This window comes from Temnothorax americanus, unplaced genomic scaffold, assembly GCF_048541705.1.
Source record: "Temnothorax americanus isolate GAGA-0224 unplaced genomic scaffold, ASM4854170v1 Scaffold40, whole genome shotgun sequence".
Lineage (NCBI taxonomy): Eukaryota > Metazoa > Arthropoda > Insecta > Hymenoptera > Formicidae > Temnothorax > Temnothorax americanus.
Window position 1 is genome coordinate 1,448,644 of NW_027509548.1, and position 12,878 is coordinate 1,461,521.

General features: G+C 39.8%; 1 pseudogene; it reads left to right on the forward strand.

Moving 5' to 3' along the window:
* Positions 1-5,100: 5,100 nt before the first annotated feature.
* On the forward strand, positions 5,101-12,638 carry LOC143902796 (uncharacterized; annotated as a pseudogene).
* The last annotated feature ends 240 nt before the right edge of the window (positions 12,639-12,878 follow it).

The following is a 12,878-nucleotide window of genomic DNA, read 5'->3' on the forward strand; positions in this document are numbered from 1 at the left end:
CCAACATCCCACGCGCATGGGATTACACTTGTTCACGTTCACCGTTAGGTTCAGGTTTCTAGACAACGCTCATCCGCTGTCGCGTTCCTGAAATTCGTCCAACCCTGCTAAAATTGCGTCGCGCACGTGCCTATCGTACCACTCGCTCAGATCGGACGCTTGGAGGAGTTGTTCGTTCCGCGTAACGATACTCTTCACGTCGATCTTATCGTTCGCTACGAATTCGCTCCCTCGAACCTTCCAATCGCGCTATTCGAGCCACCAGAGCGGTCACGGCTTCGGTGTTGCCTCGCCCTCCGGAGCGTCCGACTCGACAGCTCTCCCGCAGGAGCTGGAGACACTCGTCGCATCGTCGTCTCCACGCGCGATATCCGTCCGCGTCGCGGACGTCCGCGGCGAGCAATTCGTCGCACTCTTTCTGCATGTTATCCAGAAGGGCCTTTCACCCTCGGGAACACAGAATTTCACTCGATCGAAAAGACGACGAGACTCGTAGGTGTAAATCCTACGTAGCTTCTCTCCTCCAAACACCGTCTGATAATAATGATGATATTTGAGCGGCAATTTACGAATATAATCGTGCGCCCTAGCGGAATTTACCATCGTCGTCTCTATCCACGCGCGCTCGCGCGCAGTTCGCGCTCCGATCTCTCTCCGCAAATGATGAATCGCCAGATTCCATCGCGCGTCCTCCTTCACCACCACCAACGCACATGCGTTTGACGATAACGACGTTTCGAGTCTCACCGATTCGTCGTCCGAATCCGACGAGAACGCGGGCATGGGCTCGTAACAGCGCAATTCGCCGTCTGATTCCTCGGACGAGTAATAACGGTGATCGTTCATTCGCGAGTACACACATTGCTATTGCTACATTATCACCGCTGTCGGGTCTAAATCAATTAGACGTATAAATACCGTCCTCTATTCTTTTCAAATATATTTGGCAATAGAAAAACCTCCAGTTCGATTGGCGATCGGCGATTCCGATTTCGCGACGGATCAGATATCTCGTTACATCGACTCTCCACGAATCCGATCTGCAACAATTCCTCACGAGCGGTTCGCTTATTTTTACAATCGGTTTTCTAATTTTAGGATTAAACACCGGTTTGCAAAGTTCTACGTACTCGTCGCTCATGCAGCATTAAAAAACAACTTATTCCCGTTTCGATCGGTTCGTACCGCTCAACGTTGGTTTTCCATACCCAGATAAACTCTTTCCCCGGAAAAACGACGACCGCTCGCCGCGTAGTTCGAGATAAACAAAAGGAGGATGTAACGACAGCGACCTTAAACGAGTTCGGACGCGCGATAAAAAAATTATTCGCGAAACGTACGGTTCGGGTGAACGAAGAGAGCGGTATCGTTTCTCTCAGTCTCTCTCGATACAACAAGGTTGGTCGGAAAACCGCGTCCGGCCCGTTGAGACGAAGAAGCGCGCGATCGACGCTCCCCCTCGCGGGAGAACGACTCGCGATTTTCGCCGTTTGGGAAACGGGGGGGGGGCCGGAAAACCACGTCCGGTACTATCTTGGACTTGGTGTTATTTTTATCGCATTTTTTCGTGATCGGCGTGGCCCGCCGGATACTATGACGTTGTTTCTGCTGTTGGCTGATCTCCGTTTCCGTCTGTTGACGGGTCGGGGGTATACTCTTCCCCGTGATGGTTAATTGTAAGTTTTATTAATTTATACATTATACATTTTTTTATAAAATTAATTTGATTTAAATTTAATAAATAAAATGCATATTCAATTATTCATTATAATTGACTTGATAAAATAATATTTTTTTTATCATTGTGTTCAAACTATTTTTATTTTTGAAATTATATCACTTTTATATGTCAGCAATAAAAGTGGAAAAAAAGAAATAAGGAAAAAGTAAGTAGCCAATCGCTAACATTATACATCGGAAAACCGCGTCCGGCCCGTTGAGACGAAGAAGCGCGCGATCGACGCTTCCCCTCGCGGGAGGACGACTCGCGATTTTTGCCGTTTGGGGAACGGGGGGCCGGAAAACCATGTCCGGCCCGTTAGGATTGAGAAAAGCGGGCGACGCGACAGTACGCGCCTCGCCGTGATCGACGACGCTCCCTCCTCGCGCACCGTCGGTAACGCGGTACCCCCCCTTCCCCGTCCCCCTCCAAAGTACCCCGAGGCCAGAAGTGAATTTTTCCCCACTCTTCGTCCCCCCCACCAGCTGCTCCTCCCGGACTCCCCTCGCCCATCTCTTATAGCGTTTCCCCCGCGGAAAACGCGCGCCCCCCCCCCCCGACCCCCAGATTTTTACCTGTGGCCAGAAGTATATTGTTCTTAGCTACTGTGCACAAAAAATATTATTAGGCTACTAACAATAAGATCCAAACTCGGACCGTATATGGCAATTTATTAAGTAAGAATTACCAATTTATTAAGTAAACCAAGTCTTTTCTTGGCGTATAGCTAAAATAAAGACGTATATATAATAATGTAATATACAAACAAACCCATGGATCACCAATGGGATCATCACTTTCCCCGATAATTGCTGATGGGTCTTGCAAGACTTGGAACAAAAAACGCTAAATTTTATAAATGTACGTTTGTCCATTTACCGCAGATATGTTGATGACATATTTATGGCCGCGCCGTCGAACATGATTAAATGTATCCTGGATACTTTCAACAGCTATCATGGGAGCCTAAAATTCACGATAGAATATAAGAATAACCGTTGTCTAAGTTTCTTAGATCTGTCGCTGCAGGTAGTGGTTAACACCATACAAATCGATTGGTTTCACAAGAACACGTTCTCGGGTAGATACTTATCATATTTCTCAAACCATTTACCACAAAATAGGCACCATCTACTGTCTAGTAGACAGAGCAGTTCTGTTATCTCACCCTATATATCACAAGAAAAATTTAGAAATAATCATCGAAATATTATTGGACAACGGTTATCCTCTAAAATTAATTTTAAAAAAAATAAACACCAGGCTCGGACAATTTGTTTAATGGTGTTAGAAACGGGTAATACAACGGGTAACGAAGAGAGATTGTGTTGTGTGCGGCATCTAGTCAGTTAATCTAGTTGTAAAAATAGTACGGTCAGGTTGTCACAGAGGGCAGCCTATGCGGCGATGCAGCGGCGTCGCTGTAGTTGCGAAATCGCGCGCGAAAGCGGCGCTTGTGGCGTAGCGCCCCAGCAACGGATCGCGTGACGACGGTGCGACCGCGAAACTGCGCATGTGCAAGCGAGCGTGTTCGTGCGTGTAGCTCGCCGAAACGAACATTCGAGAACGGTCAGTCGTTCAGTACGCATCTTTCGGAAACTTGTCAGTTTTGAGCTTTCCGCCATTACGAAATTCTAGAAGCAAGACGTATTTTGGTTACGTAACGTTGTGCGCAAAGAAGTCCGCTTATCTTCCTCTCGGAGAATGGACTACTACATGTCAACACGTCAACGAGGACGTTGTGGGAAGGCGCCACAGATAATTTACTGGCTCAATCGCCATTATTGCAAAGAAGGACGATCCGGCCACCTGGTGAAAATTGGAACGCCCGTTAATGGGTTTAGTCCTTGCGACTATCTCTCGAAGGATTATCGATCCGAAACACGGAAAACCTCCACTTAAAGGTAAATACGGCAATCTCTGATGAAATCAAAGAACATATCATTCGGTAGAGCGTAAATATCGTTTACGCACATTTATCAATCGGTAGCGCGTAAATATATCGTTTACGTACATTCTGAAGTATCGTATAAACATCGTTTATACTCATTGTGGTTCTTGATTTTAGAGATGCCAACATATCTATACGCTAAAAACTTCGGATTGTTTAAGTGATCTTATTTCGATGTGAAGAATACTTCTGTCACGCTTGATCTTAACGTAAATGCAAGCGGTGTTATGCTAGAACTGATCTCAGTATAATGAACATTATCTTGAATCTTGATATCGTGATTGCAACCATATTACTGTAAGTCAAAGATTTTACTTCGCGTAAATTCGAAACGTCGTCATTAATAATGTCGATCAAGGTCAGTACGATCTCAATTAACGTGGTATTAATTTACATTTTACAGATTACCATTAACTTCCATTCGATTTGATAACAAATACCTTATGTTTTAAGGTATTCGCGACTATGTGAGTCAAAATAAACCTCATTTTAAAACTTCTAATTTCATACACTTTCATAGTCGACTAAATTCATTAATGAATTTCTCAAAATGATTGTATATCACAAATCGAATAAATAATCAATAATAAAAAAGAGGCGAATGAAAATAGTCCAATTTTTTTAGCGTAGTACAGAAGAGCTTCAGATGTGGCAGCGTCGCAACATTCATGTAAACAAATGGTTGCACGTGTATCGTTCGGAGCAATAGACTTAGAGGTTAATTTTATTTAAGTGCAACATTTACTTTTACATCATGAACGAACAACCGCGTTTTAAAGGACGCTTTATCAAACAAAAAGTGCTTGACCACAAAAAAAAACGCGCAGAACTATTGACAAAAAAACAAGCCGAATGGCGAAACACAGCCGAAGTGAAATACCCATGTGAAGGGCGACACGTTGTTACTCTCAAAACGCTGGGAAAGAATTTGAAATGCGGAAAATGTGGATTTGTCTTATCCCTAGAAAATGTCGAAAAAGAGAAAAAAGTTGGGTTACTTTCCGTCCTGAGTGTCAAGTGCCTTACATGTTCAATGTACACTTGTACCGACTGATGATGAGCATACCGTTAATAATGCTGCGAAGAAATTTATAAAAAATGCAGTTCACAATGATGTTACGACGGATGCAGCACTGAGTAAATATTTATATTTATTATTTATCATTACGTTTCTTTGCAAAATATTATTAGTCTGTGAGAAAATGTAGAGAATTGTAATTCGATAAGATTAGTATATAATTGATTTATAAGAAATGTTAAATTTGATATACAATTTGCATTCTTTCAATATACTAGATAAAATAATTGTACTATCGTGAATTTCTCCGTCAAACTTCATCAAGTTAAAAAATGTTCATATCTATTTCATCTTTGGCGTTTCTTCCATGCTCCAAATTTATTCAGAAAGTATGAGCAGGAAATTGAGTTCATGATTGAGGAAGCTGCAAAAGAAAGCTGTAAGAAAGCTACTATGGAAGAGAAGAGATTAGTTTTAGAAAAAATTGAAGAGCTGCGACAAATGTTGTAAAATTAATACAAGTTTTTGATTCATTTTTCTAATTATCAATGATAATTAGAATATATAATGATATTTATTAGAATAAGTATTGAATAAGAATCTCCTAATTAAATAAGTTAATATTTTGAAATTATGCATTCACTAAGCGATTTTTTAGTATCAGTGTCAAAATGTAATTTTATTCACAAAATTTTTTCTTTTTATAATTTTTGTTTTAATATTAAAATAAATATAATTTTTTATAATAAGAAACGACGTTGTATTTTACAATATAAGAGTACAGAAAATACTTTTAGGAATAAACATCGTCAGTGATCATGTAATTCGAAACACGGTGCGGTCTCGCTTCGCGTATACTTGGCGCGAGACACTACCGTGTCTCTTGATATACTTATGTTCTAATAAAATCATAAGAAAACAATATAAAATGCAAAAGACGTCTAATGAACTATTTTATATACACAATAATTTCATTATTTCAACGTTCTCCTATTTTCTATTTTTTTTCTATGTCAATAGGCCAGATGACTTCAAAGAAGAATTTGCTAATGAAATGTATGTATTTGATGAAGTTGCTTTGTTGAATCTAGAGAATGATATGAGCAGTACAAGAAAACTCATTAAAATTCTTGGCAAAATTGTTAATATCATAGTATCTTACGATATGGGTTGGAATAAAAGAGGAAATGGTAAGAGCTACGATAGTTTGAATGGATATGGAGCTATAATTTGATTTTTGACGGGCAAGATACTTGATTATGGTACACGAAATAGAAAATGCCATATGTGTGACGTGGGACGTAAAAACGCTATTCATGACTGCCGAATAAATTACAAAGGCAGCGCTAAATCGATGGAGGCTGATGTTGGTGTCGAACTCATTACCTCTAGCAAAATATTAGAAGAAGTGGGCGTGGAAGTAAAAGTTGTCATTGCGGATGAAAATTGTACACTGATGCCTGCGATAAATCGTGAGAATTTGAAGAAGAAGAAGAAGAAAGTAATTTACAAACTTGCAGATATCAACCACGTTAAAAAAATCTGTCAAAGAAAATCTACAAAATCAAACCTCAGTTTAAAGAATTGGCTAAGAAAAGTTTAATATCGCATATTAAAAAATGTTTTTCTTATGCTCTAGCTCAATCAAAACAAAACTCAGAAAGGCTTGCAAAAGCTGTAAGATGTATTCCTGACCATTTATTTAACTCTCACGAGAATTGTGGAGAATGGTGTCGAAGCAAAAAAAATAATAAGTCAGGGTTGATGAAACATAAATTTACTCTAAAAGATAAAAAATTACATATAGAGTTGAATAAAATTTTCTCCAATTATGCAGACAATGCCTCTAAATATACTATAATTGCTTCCAGTAATCCGAACGAATCGTTCAACAGTATCGTATCTTATCAACTTCCTAAAAATAAATCATATAGTGTAAGTAATTCGGCAGATTTTCGCGTTGCGACAGCCGTATTACTGAAAAATGAAGGACACGCATTTATACCTGATGTTAAACGTAAGTTAGGAACTCCTGTTAGTGAGAAAATTTGAGAAAAACGTTGGAAAATCGCGAAGGTATTACTTATCAAAGCAACATTTTGTTTGACAGTGTTGATAATATGAAGTGCATAGAAGAATCAACAATTTTATCTGTAGAAAATTGTAAATTGGTTTGTTTTGATCTTGAAACATCTGGTCGTCGAAAAGATGCAGATGTATTGCAAATAGCAGCAAAAGTTGATGAGAACATTTTTTCCATTTACATTGAACCAACACAAACGATCGACAATGAAGCTAGTCAAGTGAATGGTCTAGAAAATATTGATAGAGAGCTATTTTTGAATGGTGAGAAATTACTCACTGTGAGTATGCGTGAAACTTAAGCGTTTTATGAATTCTTATCTAAATTCACCAAAGGTTCATTGTTGATTGCGCATAATGCAATATTTGATATAACTTTTTTAGTCAGAGAAATAAAAAAGTATTCATTGGTTGACGAGTTCAAAAAAATTATTTATGGCTTTAGCGATAGTTTAAAATTATTCAGAAAAAAATTGTCAGACCGTAAAGGTCCAGGTATGTTCACTCTCGCAAAATTGGCAGAAGACTTTTTAAAAAATGATTCATTCGAAATGAACTTCCATGAAACTACGTTTGATGTTATCGTATTAGAAAAATTGGTACGTCAGTTGTTAGATGTTGAAAGTTTATTTTCTTGTGCATGCATTTATGCAACTGCAATCAATAAATCCATTAATGATAGGGAAATAAATTTTAAAACTAAAACTTTTTCGGCTATGAAAGGTGTTATTACGGATTACATGATGAAAAAATTAGCAGCTTCGGGAATCACATATGATAACTTAGTTCACGATTTTAAAACCAAGGGTGATACATATATAGTTTCATTATTATCAGAATCGCGAGGAGACAAAAAGCGAATAACAAACAAGAAACAAATTATTAGTTCTATTATTAACCATTTAAATAGTATTGTTCTACTAGTTAGTAGATGGAGGATAATTTCTCCAAGATTTATCAGACTTTTAACTGAAAGTACAACTTAGAATTATAGAAAATCTATATCACACGAGACTGAATGTAGATAACAATATAATAAATATTGAGAAATCGTACTGATAAATTATTTGATTTGTGAGATTGTCTACATGAAATGTATGGACTGTATGCAATATTCATAGTTGTTATAGAATGTATGTTATATGTTAATAAACAAAGTCTTTTTATTTTCAGAGAAAAATATATAAAAATCGTTGTAATGAAATGTTATTATTACACATATTCATTCCCTACTAAATTCAACTTGATCGACAAAAGATATTTTTCATGCTTGCTATTTATTTATGGATAATTCAAATGCGAAGCATTCCCTTAAACTAAAATTTCTATTATTGTTGTCACACTGTTTTGTTAATTTTCGAATAAGGTATCTTTATATTAAAGTTACATGTTAAAGTCACATTGGTACAGTTCCTTTCTAAAATTGAAATAAAAGCCGGAAATTATCTAAAAATGATAAAGTCGTCTTAAATAAAAATGAAAACGGATAAATTTATTCATATATGTGACTTGTATTCGCTTTATAACTCCATTCAAGATAATTTTTGTAGAAGTGTAAATAAGACTTTTAACCTATGCAACTCGCGTTATGAATTCAAAGCGCGACGTTGCCACATATCCGAAGGCTTGTGATCACAGTGAGAAATGGACTGAAATCGATGTCTTTTAACTAATTTTGTGAACATTCTATACGGTTGAGATTGTTGGCTTTGGTACCATATGATTCGGAAGACACTCCTCTGTTTTTATTCTAATTTTCAACCTGATCTGTCTTTTCCATAATTTACTACCATCAATTTATCTCAAAATTACGGTCTCTCACGCGTCGTCCGCCATAAACGCAATGCTTAAGATAGGGAAAAAAGCATATTTTTAGACAATAATATCTCGGAAACTACACGGTCAATCCATTTCAAATTTAGCATGAAGATTCGTCAGTTGCTTAATTACTTTCACTGAAAAAACTGCATCGATCTGTTTTCATAGGTTATATGGACATACCACCTTAACAAACAATTATTTGCGTTTATTCTTCAATTACTTGCGTTTAATATTCAATTAATTGCGTTTCATATTCGATTACTTGCGTATTACATTCAATTACCTTGCGTTTTATATTCAATTACCTTGCGTTTATCTTGCGAATTACATTTAGTTATCTTGCGAATTACATTCAATTATCTTGCGGATTATATTCTTTTATTGCAGATTAACATTATTTTAGTATATTACTGGAATGCATGAGTCAATAGGATATTCAAGCGTTACTTGGTTATCGATATATACTGTGACGTGACAAGTCGCGTCTACTTCCCGGACGGGCTCGGCCGAGGGGAATTCGGGGATGCTTCCTCGTTGGAGCGAGGAGAAAGAGCGGTTGCGTATTCATAATTGGTCTAATTAGCTGTTAAGTTTTTAAAGGATCGCCAGTGGTGGCTGGAGTCAACATGTAACGGCCGGGAGCCGCAACGAGGAAGGGCAAAGGATTAAGGAAACGGCCAGAGGACATGGCCAAAAGTTGGATCGCCCGGACCTCCCCGCAAGTGCATGAGTGTTGCCGGCCGGAATTCACTCCGTACTCGGTCGTAACAGCGGCAGGATAACAGTCTAGGAAACCCCGGGACACACTCGAACAAAACGCCAGTCAGACCAGGGTGCCGAGGAGCGGCCCAGGGAAAGGCACAGCCCTGGGGCCGTCACCCCGAAGGGATGCCGGCAGACGGGGCCGAGGCCCGGCCAGCCTGACCCCGAACGCCGACTCGATCATCGCGGCCCGGACAGCCGGTTGACTCGAAAAGCTCGCGCCGAATCGGAGGTAGTTGGAGCGGCGCCGCCGGAAAGAGGGGCGCGCGAGAAGCTGAGACGCCGATGAGAGCGCTCTAGAATTGGAGTGGCGCCCCCGGAAGGAGCGGCGCACGTGCGGCCTAGGCGCAGGAAGCGCTAGGATCGGCAATCCGGTCGAGCGACACGCTACAGCGCCGGCGCGGGAAACCGGCGCGATCCCGGCAGGCTATCGTTTCCGACACTGTCGTGCCGGCTAAAGAGCGAGAAGCATCACCCGGATTCCGAGCTGCCCGGACTATTGAAGGGACTACGACGCATTGTAAGGAAAAAAGGGTTCGCTCGAGGCACTGGCCCATGGCACGCATCGGTTACCTGAACGCCGCAGGATTACCTGTGGACTGCGAAATGAGCGCGTGCGGTACCTTGCGCTCGCATTAAGATAGAGTCGGGTGGAAATCGTGCCAGGGCCTTACCGAGAGTGAGCTCTCTAGTGCGTAGAGACCAATCGTGCCCTCCCCGCGAGCACCGCCACGGCCGACAGTCGCGTGGCGTGGGATATGTGAGTCGGATTAATCGGGTCAAATTGTGTAGCGTCTCGCTGCGTTAATGTAAGTAATCGTGTCGCGTTTCGTGGTGTTCATATTCGTAATCGTGTCGCGTTTTATTGTGTTAGAGTCTATGTTCGTACTCGTGTCGCGTCTTGACCATATGAGAGTGATGCCTTGCGTGGCGATAACGGGAGCGAATTGTGCGGGTAACGGCGAGCCGCGAGTGGTCATGTAATTTGAAGGGCACTCGCCCTCGTATCTGAATAACGTATCCGGGCCCTCGAGGACGGCGAATATTGTGTTTGGCGGGACGGAGGGATCGACGGGATCGGCGCGGGGCCGCTGAATCTCCGTGCTTGCGAGAGAATTCGGGATTCGCGTGGCAAGCCGCGGGATCGTCCGCGATACGAGTCCTTATTTCGTGTTCGGGGCAACCGCCGGCCAGCGTGGTCGACACGGCGAGATCGCCCATAATTTTTGCGTCGTGCGGAATCGAGGTGGCCCGGGTGCGCGTTGAAAGAGCAACCGAAGGTGCGGCGAGGCGGTTTGTCGCCCTCGTGGCGTAAGTTCGTTGTTAGTCGAAGCCAGGTACCGCGATACCTGAATTGTAATTGTTTCTTATGTTAAGTTTTTGTGTGTTCGTCGGCGTTTGTCTGTTGTGTTGATCTAACTTCGCGTGCGTTAATCTACAGTGCTTAATTCGACAGTACCGCGTGCACTTATTGCGGTATTTATGCGGCATTCGTGCGTCAGCCTATCCGACATTTTTGCGGTAATACGAAAGGCTCAGACCGATTGTACCTACACCTATTGACATTACCTGACTAAATATATTATATGTTATTATTATTTATTTTTGTGTGTGTGATTGATTGCGTGACGCCTCTTTCCGAATTCCCTGAACGAGCCCTACGCCCTGAGGTATTGCCGGGAATATAGCGTTAGAGATAATAGTGTACGGTGGTGCGATCCATCGCACCTGGCGCCCAATCTTTAGTGTCGGAATTAGTTGCGCGTGCTGCCAATCCACGATAGCCCTCCACCGGATTGCGAGACCGGGGAAAAAGCGTCGCAATACATAGTGGACTGTAAAAGGTTTCTTTCTATGATTTGTTCGCAGACTTACAGTTCCTTCAGAATTATATGACTGTTTGTAATAAAGTGTTTTGTGCAAAACAATTTTTTACTAATTACAATCAGATTGACTCATAAATTCATATGAATAGTTCTTTTTCTTATGATCATATTTGCGATTAATTATGTACTTTATGTGAATATTTATGTCCTTTATGTGAACATTTCTTTTTTGAGATGGATTGATTATGAATTAATCTTGATTACGTCAAGATACAATTGCGAAGCTGCTATAAGGAATAAATATATATGTGAACAAACTGTATGGTTTTTGCCAAAAAGTGCGATCTCACTTCCGACTCAGAAAAGGATTATTTTCTTAAAGATTATTTTTTTGAATTATAAATTACACAGCCTATTTCTTGTTCGACACATAACAAAAAATACTCATGTTTGGACTGTTATCATGATTTGACTGTGATACAAATATTGTCAAGAATACACAATCTCTTTTTGTCAACTTCCCGGTTAATGTGTCGTTTCCTATTTTTTGATTCATGAATCCAGGCTTCTGCGCGAGCTTGTGCTTCAAACAAATAGAAAACTCTGAAGTAATGAAAACAACGCAATAGATTCGAGCGGTGTTAATAGAAAATTTATAGTAATTCCGTATGTCAAAAACATATCTGGAAAAGCAACATTATTATTTAATAGAAGGGAACACATAATAGGCTATAGATGCCTTAATAAATTGAATAAAATAATCAAAGCACAAAAGGACAAGAACTCATTAGCCACCAATAGTAACGTTGTATATAAGATTGCATGTAAAGACTGTGAGGCTTCTTATGTGGGACAGATAAAGAGATAAATTAAAAACTGGAATAATGAACGAACATAAAAATAACATGAAAATGGATCCATCCGGACACTCGGTCATTTCCGAACATATTAAAGAATTTAACCATTTCTTCGATTGGGACAACGTTAAAATATTTGATACGGAATCTAACTACTATAAAAGACTCATCTCAGAAATGTTACATATTAAAGAACAAAAAAATGGCATTAATTTGAATAAGGACACAGAGTATCTAGATGAGTCATATAACAGTATTTTCAGCGAACTCACCGACATCTAACTATTTATTATCTCGAAGACTAACCTTCGCTGTTAATCAAACAAGAATGTTTGTCATTAATATTTGGGACACAAAGAAGCTAACATCGACCGTGAGAGCGCGAAGCATTGGACCACGACTTAATTCTGTAGTTTGTAAGTTCATACAGAGATTAATTTAAACAACCACACAAGCTTCCTCCCGCTATTGAGACATTGAATTTCAGAAAGTATTCAAAACTTGACCACGCCGTTGATTGACTTAAGATTTAACGTTTTTAACAACTGACTTGGTTCGTTTTCGCCATCCAACGAAGAATAAATCATGGATCTACTTTTGACTGCAGACTTGCGAATTGACTCTATAGATATTCACATATATACAATTTTACATTTTACAATAGATTCTATAGATATTTATATATACACAATTTTACATTTTAATAGTCGAATGTTTTTATGTAAGATGTGACTCCGGATGGCTTTGTCATTTACCATTGAGAAAAATTCCCGGCTCGTACTTTTTTATTTTTTTACTTTTGATTTATTGCGCTCTATGTAATTATAATATTACAATTACA